Here is a 12,663-nt window from a genome sequence, read left to right as displayed (position 1 = left end):
CAGCCAAGAACCCTTCAAAAAGTCCAGCAAAGTCACCTTAAAGAAGTCCTTCCAAATCAATGATTGCTATTTACAATATAAATACAATACTGTAGCTATATTACTCATTTATAATTGATTGAGTACAAAATTCTGGGTTATTTTTGGTGAAAATAGGGTATCCGGCCTTGGTTCAGGAACCAATCCCCCATTTATAACATTGTTTCCTATGGGAAAATCTGTTCCGAGTTACAACGTTTCAACTTAACACGTGGTTTTCAGGAACCAATTGCGCCGTAAATCTGAGGACTGCCTGTACCTGGCTTTGGTTGCATTCCTGCTCTCCAGTTATGGAAGTAAGGATGATAATACTAATCTTTCAGAGGGAGTAGGTAAATTATTATTTGCAAAATATTTTGCTTTTGTTTGATGTTACTGGGCAAATCCAGTGCTCCAAAGCACATTTACAACTGAATTGTGTTTTTACTATTAAAAAGTTGCAAAAGTGTTATAAAAAACCACTCTCCTCATTTATATAAAACTGTATTTAACCAGTCTTGGTAATGTGACTTTTCCTACCAGATACCTTTGGAATTTCTGCTTCAGATTATTTAGTGGAAAAAGCAACACAATATTGGTTTATATAAACATATATAGAGATGTGATCCAATTTATAAGAGTTTTACATTTGAAAACAGATCCAAAGCACCACTGCATATGTTATTTTAATGATGACAAAGTTGAAAGTTTATTTAGGCAAGAGGCTCTCTCAGAGGAAAAATAGTCTTTCATACACAATGTTCATCAGGCAAAGATAACACTTCAGTTAAGGCTGACAATTTTGTAAGTGTTGAAATAACTTATGTTAGGCTTTATTAAATAATATTAAATGTTCCTTTCTATTATGTACCTTGAAGAGAGATGCCTAGGTAAATGATGTCCTACAGCTACATCCACTAGCATGAATAAACGCTGCTGAAGGGAGATGGCTTTATTGCACAATGTGTATTTGTGCTGTCTGTGTACATTTTTGCGATTTATATTACTGATTTTATCCATGGTTTTGTATCTTAAGTAAACTGTATGTATGCCAACAACTATAGGGTATGTTACTATTTTTAGAACACTCTAGTTTTCAGCTGTTCAGAACATTGTCAACCTATCACCTTTTGGGCTAAAATTTTGGGTTTGGTCTCTTTTGCAGGCAGATCTTTTGCAAAGTTTGATCAAACACAGTTCAGCTGATTTTAAGAATTGAGCTAGTTGGGATGGGGGGAGAGGAAAGAAGTAAACATACAATACACACACACACACACACTCCCTGTACTTCAGGGGCTTGAAGGAAGTTAAACATTTGGAACAGTACTGTTCCTCAAGTCAAAAATTGCTTCTTTTCTGTACCTAGGAAATGTTATCTATCTGACAGACCTAAACCCAGAAAAAAAAAAAAAAATCACTATTTTACAAACTTTTGCATACCTGTTACAATTTATCACACAATCCCTCTGTTGCATTGTCTATAACAGTCTGAAATAAATGCACAGTTACAGCTTCACATGGGACCATAGGCAAAATGGGACCGCTTTAGAGGTCATGTAGTATTTATAAGGCATTCTGGCATAAGCACAAGAGGGTAAAGAATCAAGTTTGTAGGGATGTCTTTATTTTGGCATTAGCTATATTTGAGAGCCTCAATATTTTGTACCTTCAGCATTTTCACACTTCTTTCCTCATAGGTTTCCTGTAGCATTCCTTCCTAAATGATTGTTATATCATTATAATTATTATATTTCCCCTTCTTGATTCAGCACTAGTGAGGCCACATCTGGAGTACCGTGTCCAGTCCGCCGCCGCCCCCTCCACTACAGAAAGGATGTGGACAAAATGGAGAGAGTCCAGGAGAGGGCAACATAAATAGATCGGAGCTGAGGCACGTGACTTCTGAGGAAAGAGCTGAGAGAACTGGGCTTATTTAGTCTGCAGAAGAGAACTGAAAGGGGATTTAATGACAGCCTTCAACTACCTGAAGGCTGCTTACAAAAAGGATAGAGCTAGACTGTTCTCAGTGGTAGCAGATAAGAGAACAAGGAGCAATGGTTTCAAGTTGCAGCAAAGGAAGTTTAGGTTAGATATTAGAAAAAAAAAAAACTTTCTTACTGGGCAGGTCCTAAAGCACCAAAACTGATTACCCAGAGAGACTGCAGAATCTCCAATACTTGGAGGTTGTTAAGACCCAGCTACACAAAGCCTTGGCTGGGATGATCTAATTGGGGATGGCCCTGCTTTGAGCAGGGGGTTGGACTAGATGACCTCCTGAGGTCCCTTCCAACCCTCATTTTCTATGATTCTATATAGATAAAAGTTCTACCTATAGCTGTTAATGCACATACAGTTCACTTAAAATACAAAACAGTGGATAAAAATCAGTAATATAAATCCCCAAAGTGTACACGGGCAGCACAACTCCACATCATGCAACACATGCACTGAACTTTTGTGGCTTTTTCTCTGGCTTTCCTACTTGCATCTGGCAAGAACTACACTCGTATCACGTGTATTGAGAACAAAGTTAAAATAGCTCAGAGATTGTTTAGTAAGAGAATGTTGGATCGCCTGTCAAACTTAAAAATTCTTTACCAACAGGTTTATTGTGAGCAAAGTGTTGTGATGGCATTCCATCTCAACACTTTCTGGGTCACTGATGTGATAAAGGCCTACAATCACAGCATGTATTCGCACTATTGTTACACAAATCCACATTTGTTTATTTATGCATTGTCCAATTTAACTGCAATTTGATGTCTTGTATAAAACATGTGAATAAGAAACAAATGTAATAACTCTGATTTATACACTTACGGAGAGGTCTGCATCAAAGAGTATTTGTCCGAATTGTGTCAAGTCTCTTTCTATAAGATGTAAATCGCACTGACCTATGAGATGATCACCTCCTTTGCCCAAGGAACTGGTGGAAAAAATTCCTCCTTCACAACAGCGTCACCTACTTTCTGTGGGTTGCATAGGCCACAGACACTCCATAGACCAGCAGTTCCCAAACTTTGACAGATTGTGCACCACCAATTTAAAACAATACAACCTTAAGTACCACCAGCAAATTTTTGTCACAAAGTAATTATAATAAATCTGGTAATGTGTACCACTGACAGGTTGTCTGTATACCACTGGTGGTATGTGTACCATAGATTGGGAATCATTGCCATATACAAAAAAAAAAAAAAAAAAAAAAAAAAGGATCAGGGCAGAACAAAAAATTAATGCAGAAAGTAGAAGATTCTCCTTTACTCTGCTCCTACATATCCCACTCAGTTATACTAGGCTGCCATTGAGCAGGGGAATCCAGACCATACCAAACTGTTCTTCTGTGGAAGGAAGCAATCAGGTTCCACATTATTAAAGCCTTGTGGCATTCAGCTGAGAAACGGTGTTTTTATTGGACTCAGTGACCTAGCCTGTCTTTTACAGACTTATGTTCTCTGATGTTACCAACACCAGTTCAAAGTAGACAATGGGAATATATTGAGGAAATAAAACTTTTAAGAAGGAGAAAAATGTAACAAAAAAGAAGCAAGGCCAGAAAGAGTGACTAAAGCTAAGAATGGGTGAATACAATTTTTTTTGTGGTATTTGGTTTTTTGTTTTGTTTTTTCTTTTTAAGTGTCACCCAAATGGCTTATAAACTATATAATGAAGTAAGCTGGAGCATATTAAGCTGATGCTGCTATTAAAACAGCCACTAAAAATTCTTAGACCTTTTCATATCATAACAACAATTGCCCAAAGGAAACACAGGCAAAACTATTCCCCAGTTAATTTGATGACGTGTGTATTCCAGTTGAAATAATTTTCTCTTGTTTTTCTATAGTATTCCTGTTTTCCAGATCGATTTTCAAATATAGCCAATATAAAAGATGCTTAGAAGACAATAAGAAATACATATGTTGCTTATAATTTGTTCTTCAGTTTCCCACTTACAATAGTAACACAAATGAACTAGTGGAAATTTAGCCGTTTAGCTTAAGCCCGTAGGAGCCAAACTTTTTTGGTAGGCACTCTGCAAATTAGCCCTGCACCCTCCCTGAGTAATACTCCTTTCCCATTCTCCTTCCAGATCTACTACTCTAGTTTCTGCTCCCTGCCCTGTGCTCTGTGCCTGATGTGCTACTCTGCTTACTGCTCCCTGACCTACCTGCCTCTGGGTTGCCTGGCCTATGCCTGGTCTGCCACATACCATGTAGAGGCTGCCCATGCCACTTGTGGTGTACATACTGCAGTTTGGCCACCCCTAGTTTAAGCAGCTGGACATGCTTAAGTGTAGATTACAGTAGAACAGTGTAAAAGCATTCAGGGGGCCAATGGGGTGCTCTGCAGGCAGCTTGCAATGACAACAGCATCCAGCCAGGAGACTCCACAGCATGAATCCCAGGGTGCCTTACAGGCCCCCTAATCCACCTGAACGCAGCTGACAGCACCCAAGAATATAGGACAGGGCTGACTGGCTATCCAACCCGGGTTACCATGCCCTCCCTCTTCACAACACCCCTTCCTCTCTGCTGTCAGATAAGAGACCCAGAGAGGGTCTTGTGTCTTTTAAAGCCCAACAGTGTCCCCTTCAGCAGCCCACAATGGATCCCTATCACTTTGGCACTAGCCAACAGACCCAGCTCTGGTGCAGGTTGGGTGAATCAGGGACCAGTGAAAGCCCATGAATCAGCTGGGGAAACCGTCAGTTGTACAGCCTGAGGGCAAGGGAGAGGGACTGACCTTTCCTATCCCCAAAGCTGACAGTGGAGGAGTTTGCTCTACAACTTGGCCAGAACAGTAGAGTCCAGCCAAGTTACAGACCGTCTCTCTGAAGGGGAGAGGGGACCAAAGCACTGCATTCTGGGGTGCTGGAGGATAGTGTACAAGCTTCCATTGGGAGGGTAAGTGTACAAGCATTCATTCCTCTGGTAGAAACTCCACCAAAGCAGAAGTTGTCCCTGTAGTTGGTGGTAGAAGTTTCTACAAGATCCATCATTTTTAGTCCAGTAGAAACTGCCTGAATGCTTGCATACTTAGAGTTTCTACCTACTTTTCCACCAGTAGAAATGTAATGCATGTATGCACCTTTTTAATAAATATGTCAACATATTTATTAAAAAGTGAAATGTCAGAGACATTTATACCAACATTCAAAGACCTATATTTCCAAGAGACGTGAGTAGTTTTGGATACCAGAACGTTTGATTTTGCAACCCCAGATGGGACACAAAGTTCTCAGGGGTCAGCATAATAGAGTGAACTTCCACAAGAACTGACCATCACAAGACCATCACAAACTTTACTCCTTCTGCTCTAATTGCAAGGCATATTTCTGTATCTTTGTCTATGACCTGCTGGAAGTAGGGGTAGTAAAAAAATTCTTAAGAAAACCCACCCATAGTTCTCCCCTTGACCAAAAGGAGATAGAACAAAATATGACAAATGCCAGTCACATTGTTTAAATGTTCTACTGGCAGGTACATGAATACCACAGTTACGAGCACAGCATTATAGCCTAAGGACACAGAATCACAGAAAATTAGGGTTGGAGGGGACCTCAGGAGGTTATCTAGTCCAACCCCATGCTCAAAGCAGGACCATCCACAACTAGACCAACCCAGCCAAAGCTTTGTCTAGCTGGGTCTTAAAAATCTGCAAGGATGGAGATTCCAAAACATTTCTGGGTAACCTGTTCCAGTGCTTTACTACCCTCCCAGTGAGAAAGTTTTTCCTAATATGTAACCTAGACTTCCCTGTCTGTAGCTTGAGACCACTGCTCCTTGTTCTGTCATGTGCCACCACTGAGAACAGTCTAGCTGCATCCTCTTTGGAAACACCCTTCAGGCAATCTACTCTTCTCTAGACTAAATAAGCCCAATTCCCTCGGCCTCTCTTCAGACATGATATGCCCCAGCCTCCTAACCATTTGTGTTGCCTTCTGTTGGACTCTCCAATTTGTCCACATCCTTTCTATAGCCAAGGGGGCAGGGCAAAACTGGACACAGTACTCCACATGCACACGTTCACAGGACCCAATCTAGGATCACACATCTTGGAGCTATGTGATCATAAATCAAGTCCCTGCTTGTGTGCACATTCACTGGCGCTGGGAGCTGCGCTAGGAATGAAATCTAAGTAAGTTGGGCGCAGGGGGGAAAATGCTAGCAGGTCTGTTGAGTGGGACGGGCAGGTCAGGGAAGGTTTTAGTGGGATGGGGGGCAGGGAGGGTCAAGGGGATCAGAGGGCTAAAAACAGTCCAATCAGGGGCAGGGGCAGAAAAAGCACAGCCCCGGAGCTGGAGCGAGCAACTGGGCTTTCCCAGTCCCATGGTTCTGCTTCGAACATGTACACACATTTGGTTAGATCAGGCACAGATTAAACTGATTCTATGTAGTGCACCTCCTTATGTGAACTAAGTTAGATCAGGCTGGCAATGTTTTGCCCGATCTAAAATCCCTGAACATCTGTGCAGTTCGGCACTTAAAACTGACCTAACCCTAGTTAGGCTGACTTAAGTGTAACATCTACATGTACCCTAAAACACTTAGCATTTTAAAAATAAGGTCTGTCTCAAGTATCTCTAATTGGTACCCAAAAAACTCTAATCACACGTGAAAATTTAGGAGAAAAATGTTTTTCTAAACATAATATGACCAGCAATGGCACAAGATGTTTACTTTAAGGGCCTGATCTTGGAAGCACTTATGCACATATAGCTTTAGTAACACAAACACTTCTGTTGAAAATAAGTAGCTAATTTATGAACATATTTTTGCAGAACAAGGGTCTGAGATATTAGCAATAGTGCATTTAGAAAATTTCTTGGGAACATTATTAGCTTTGTTGTGACAGTATAAAAACAAAAGGACACCTAACCAGAAAATAGACTGCAGCCTGTCAAGCTACTGAGGCACTAAACAAAGGCCTTATTTGTTTTTGTCATCACCAATCTTAATTTAAATTAGCAGCACCATTAGGGGTGTAGGATAAGAAAAAAAAGCTACATTTAAAAACAAACTACTATATACTGACGGCAACTCTAGTTAATAGATACAAAAAACCCATACAACTTTTTTTTTTTCCCCCCGATATTTCAGCAAGTTGTCTCAAAAGGAAATCAAGCAAAGGAAACCATCATGTCAGGTGCTTTCTGTTCTTCTTTTGTTTTCCTTTGTACTTGGATGGGGAGCAACTTAGGCAGTTTGTTTCACAATCCAAAACCATTTATAACTAAGAAAGAAAAAAAATTGTAATACGTCCAAAACAGAACTTGGGAAAAGTAAAAGATCTCTTTCCCATTCTGTGCATGTGTGTAACTATCATGGCAGCTGGTAGGAGGGACATATTCAAATAAAATGGGAAAGAACTAGATATTTTGCATTTCAGTCACTGAATTTTACTGGCAGGGAGATCATAGCTTTCTTTCAGTTTTGTATCATCAGTGCCATAGAACTGGATTATCAAATGACACATTTATATCACAACTACTCAGTTGATATTAAGTAAGAAGAATGGACAGGACTCATTGTTATTAAATTCATCAGTATGAAACCTGGAAAGATATAAATCAATATTTGTGGGAGGAAAAGAAAAATAGAATAGGTGAAGAAACACAATGTGCTAAATATATGCTTAAATTTATATTGGCTTTGTTCAAAGTTTTCATGTTTTATAAAGAATATTTCAGTTTCCTAGAGTGGACTATACAAAATGCATGCCTAAAATAATGAATGACACAAAAATATATTCTTGGCACAGTATTAGCAACACCCATTAATTACAAAACAACTTCCATTTTCAGTTGCTTAAATCATTTGAAAAATTTAGAGTCTTCAAGGCTTTTGAATTCCTTGTTTGATGCATTCCTCTCAGTGAAGGTAGTTTTTCCTCTCCTATTTTAATTTAAAAAAAGAAAAGAAAAGGATTTAGGTATTTTTGACAAAGTCTGAGATGAAAAACAGGTAATATTTGCTATGCAAATGCTCATAACACTTGATATAAGTTTGGACAGAAATTTGAAATTCTGTTCCAAGTTTCAAGTCCTCCATCATCTCTGCTGCTGTTTCTAACCAGATTTCTCTGCATTATAAGACTTTTTTTTGTTTTGTTTTCTCACTTTTTTTGGAGAGGCAGAAAAAGGGACAGGATTCTCTTTTGTGGCAGGCATGGTAGAATTTGCTATTCACTGACAATAGTTTCTGAAAGGTTAAACCATGGTCATCATTTTGCCTATGCTCTGCGTACCAACCCTCACCCCACGGTCTTCTGACAAGAGTTAAAGCTCCAAACATAGACAAAGGGGATCTTCCTCATGTTGCTGTTTCCCTCCATCAGAATGCCCTTTTGTACTATAAAAAAGAAAAAAAAGTGGGCTAGGAGCCAAAAGACCATGGGCTCAAACCTCAGGTATGGCAAGCATAAGGTCAGGAAGGTAACTCAGTCTAATCACCCTTTCTGCTCCCCTATCCCTGCCTCCCCCCTCCGCCCCCACCATCCCGTACGGGCTCGGGATCAAAATAACCTCCATTTATCTAACTGGAGCCTTAGGGCTGCTTGGAAAGTACCACAGACTACTGGATGAAAGTATTTTTCTAATTAGATAAGTAAAGCAGAGAACAATGGTTTTCTATTTCTTTTCTTACAAGATTCTCTTCTTGGTTTCTAGTTTGCATTCATTAAGCAACAGCTAGACATATTAGCCAGAAACTTACGTCAGAGCTACTGGCTTTTCAAGTAGCCATGTCAAGTTAGCGGAAAACAAATTACCATATCGACAAAGACAGGAGTATGCCAAGGTTTGTGACTACATCAGCCATTTCCAGTACTATCATTATTTGCATCACAGTGATGCCCACAGCCCCCAAACAATATTAGGGCCTTATTGTTCAGGTGTAATATATATAAGAAGGTCTTGTCCCTCTGCATGAAGAGTTTATAATTTAATCAACATACTTGTATTCAACTCTCTTTGGTTCAATGTGTCTACTTAGCCTACCCTCTAGTTGGCAGCATTCCAGGAGATCTGAACCTCTTGTATGACCTCTTGTAAAGGGCAAGATGTTTTCTTCCTGCAATTGAAACTAGCTGGAACTGTACAGTCATGTATCCACAGGTTGTGTGTCCACCTATTAAGGTCCTTTCAATACATTTAACCTGGTCCTTTTGGTCCATTTATTACAAAAAAGTAAGTTACCACTAAGCTTAACATCTGTAAAGCAGGAGTGAGCAAAATATGGCCCATGGGCCTGATCCAGCCCACCAGGGCTCTGGATCCAGGCTGCAGCTGCCCCCACAATGCTCCACATGGTGCCATGCCCTGCCCACTCGCACTGGGGCAGCCTGTGTCAGGCTCCCCCTGGTGCCTACTAGTCCAGGCCCCAGCCAGCTCACGGCTTTTGCCAGAGCTGTTTCTGATGCAGCTGCAGCCAGATGCTGCTCTCTTGCCCCTGGCTAGAGCAGTGGCTCCTGCTTTTGATCTTACCCCCGCTGCACTGGGTGAGCAATTTAAGCTGGATGGCTCCTCCCCAGTGCTCAAGGCTCTGACTTCAGCTCCTGGATGCCTTCCAGTGGAAGGAGGCTAGGATCTAGAGCTGGAACCCTGAGCACTTGCTGGGAGCAGCATGGCACCATGGGCAGAAGTAAGAGGAGGAGCTGCTGCTGCAGGCAGGGGGGGTGCAGAGTGCCGGGCCAGCTGCAGTCGCACCAGGAACAGCCCACTGGAAGCTGCTCCTGCCTCTGCTATACCACGCTGTGCCATGCCACACCATTCCAGGCGGGTGGCAAGCAGCTTCAGCCAGGTGGCTCCTGCCCCAGCGCTGGGGTTCTGGCTTCAGCTCCTGGCTGCTCTGGGTGCTGCAGTCCATGTTGCCCCCACAGTGCTCTGCATGGGGCCAAGCCCCACCAACTCACACCAGGACAGTCTGCAGGAGCAGCTTCCACCAGCTTTTCCCAGCATGGTGGTAGTGGGCTGGATGCTGCTGTGTGCCCCTGGCCTCCAGGAGCAAGCAGCTCCTTCTCTCACTGCTGCCACACCACACTGTGCCACTCCCAACAGGTACATGGGACTCCAGCTCCAGATCTGGGGATGGAGGGTGCAGAGCAGCACCCAACTGAGCTGTGGACATCGGTGGGAGTACAGTGCAGACTGTCCCGGTGTAAGTGGGTGGGGCTCAGCCCCATGCAGAGCACTATGGGGGCAACATGAACTGCACCACCCAGAGCAGCTCTGCTGTACCCTCCCGCCCAACCCACAGCAGGCTCCCAGGACTTAGCACCCAGGCAGTCCCCCCTACACACACACACACGACCCCCGCCCCCCCATCACCCCAGAGGGCAGGGACATGTGATCCCACCCTCTTCCACCCCTCCCACTCCACTCCTGAACACTGCTCCCACATGCCCACGGTCCCATAGCAAGTTTTGGTTAGTTCTTTGGAGGAGAAGAGGGGAGAAACGGTGCTGAGCTGGCCCATGACAGCTGATCAAAACTCCCTATGCGGTAGGGCTGTGCGAAGCTTCAGTCCCAATTCAATTCTGCAGAGATTTGGCGGCCAAATCTCCGAATCCAGATCAAATCAGGAGACCCTTTAATCTCTCCAAATTGAATCAGAACCCTCCAAATTGATTCGGAGAGATTAGGAAAGATTCGGCAATTCGGACACAGACACAGTTTTAAATGTTTTTTCTACATACCTCAAGGTACCAGGCAGCTTGTGAATGCTGCAATGTCGGGGCAGATGGAGCGTCCCATAGGAGCGTAGGGGGCTCCCCAGCATGCTCAGTAGTCCCACATGCCTGCAGTAGCCCAGGCCAGAAACCTGGGAGGGCATGGGGAAGAGAGAGGAATATGGAGAAGACTGGACCAAAAGTAGCTAGTGTTAGAGATGAGGTGGAAAATTATCTTAGCTGAGGACCATTTAATGAGTTCTGGTGTCCTCTTGAGGGCCACACCTGTCTTTTTCTCTCTCTCCCCTGCCCTTCCCCCTCCCTCCCTGAGGCTGTAGCATGCCCCAATCCTCTCTTTTCCTCTCTCTCCTTCACTCCTTGCCCACCCCTCTCCCAACCTGGAAATGTAGCATACCCCAATCCTCTGTCTCCCCCTCCCTCCAGAATCCAGGAACCCGTTTCCCTCCCTTCCTTCCCAGAGCTCTATCACACCCTGATCCTCTCTCTTCCTCCCTCCCCACTTCGCCTCCCTGGAGCTATAGCATGTCCTGATCCTCTTGCTCTCTTCCTCCCTCCACCCTGATCCTCTCTCTCTCTTCCTCCCTGGCATTGTAGCATGCCCTAATCCTCCCTCCCTTCCCCCCTCCTGGAGCTGCAGCATGCCCCAATCCCCACCCGCAACCCAAAACCTGCTAGACCCACCAATAGTTTACGCTACCACCCTCCCAGCATGGCAGAAGCAGCACCAGGTGGGTACAGCATCAGCTATGGACTGCCCAGCAGAGTCTGTGTAGGAATTAGGGCATCCACCTGGGTGCACAGCTGATACCACAGCATCAGGGCTGGACAGAAGCAGTCCCACCTGCCCACCCAACTTGGCAGAAACAGAACCACCCACCAGCCACCTGTGGGCTGGATCCCATGACTTGGTGCCTGCCTGCCTATGGGATGGATACAAATCAGCTGGCAGAATGGATCTGGCCCCAAGGCTGTACTTTGCCCACCCCTGTGCTAGAGGGTGGAAGAGAAATAGATTTGCTGGGCAAAAAGATAAAGTCGGGGAAGGAAACAGAGGTGGCAGTGGGGTGGAACCGATATCAAAGAATAACCTAAGGGTAAAGGAAGAATGACTGGATAAAAAGACTGGAAGCCACTGAGGTTGGGGACTGATTTGATTAGTGAGGATGCAATGGAAAAACTCAAGAGTGGAGCTCAAAAGCTAACTGATCCAGAGAGGAAGGACAACTGGAGGCTGGGGGAGACTGGGAATGGCTAGTAACAAGACACTAAAATGGAGAAGTAGTGGGAATGGCTAGGCAAGGAGATACAGAACATAAGTGGGGGGAAAAGAGAGAGAGAGAGGCCTTGAGGCATTAAACAAGGACTTGAAGGGCCAAGAGATGGAACTTAGGTCAGATGCTTGAGTGAAGACTGAAACATGCTATGTGGGGATAATGGGAGTAGCACAAGGGAACTAGGAGTGGATAAAAGAAAAGTACAGTGACAGATGGGAGCAAAGAGAGCAAAAGGAGTCAGGGTTGAGAGGAATAGGTAAAGGAGTCTGTGACTATTTAGAGCACACTTCTGCCTGGAGTTTGGAATGGAGCCCAAAATTCCCCAGTGTCATCATTTCTCTGCTGTCATCAAATATCTATGGAATCCATGTGCCAAGTGTCCCATCACACTTCAGTGTTGGTCCACATAGGGGAGGACAACTTACTCTTGCTATCAGCTGCTCAAAAGCCAAAAGAACATTATTATGGTTCCAAAATCGAGCACAATCTATTTTTTCTACAGTACATCTTCCTCATCCATTTCTGATTCTAACCCTTAAGTTTGTAATAGCCAGTGAACAACAGTTCCAGAAGGCATTTTGTGGGTTTTCCCAGGTAACTGCTTCTGACAGTATTAGTTAGTTCAAAGTAATATCAGTTGCCCCCAAATAATGAAGATTGAGACTCCATTCAAAATGTATTT

At 43.5% G+C, this 12,663-nt stretch overlaps 1 protein-coding gene and 1 long non-coding RNA gene across 5 annotated transcripts in view; both read right to left on the bottom strand.

Moving 5' to 3' along the window:
* Positions 1 to 12,663, bottom strand: part of KCNQ1 (potassium voltage-gated channel subfamily Q member 1) — a 583,123-nt gene that overhangs the window by 554,532 nt on the left and 15,928 nt on the right. The gene's annotated exons all lie outside the window — the stretch shown is intronic.
* LOC132248684 (uncharacterized) lies at positions 700 to 10,986 on the bottom strand. Its single transcript, XR_009460003.1, has 2 exons — positions 10,714 to 10,986; positions 700 to 7,913 (listed from the first exon to the last, which is right to left on the bottom strand). It is a non-coding gene; the product is annotated as an uncharacterized LOC132248684 (long non-coding RNA).

This window comes from Alligator mississippiensis, chromosome 2 (genome assembly GCF_030867095.1).
Source record: "Alligator mississippiensis isolate rAllMis1 chromosome 2, rAllMis1, whole genome shotgun sequence".
Lineage (NCBI taxonomy): Eukaryota > Metazoa > Chordata > Crocodylia > Alligatoridae > Alligator > Alligator mississippiensis.
Note: the sequence above shows the minus strand (reverse complement) of the source record. Positions and strands in the feature narration are given on the sequence as shown.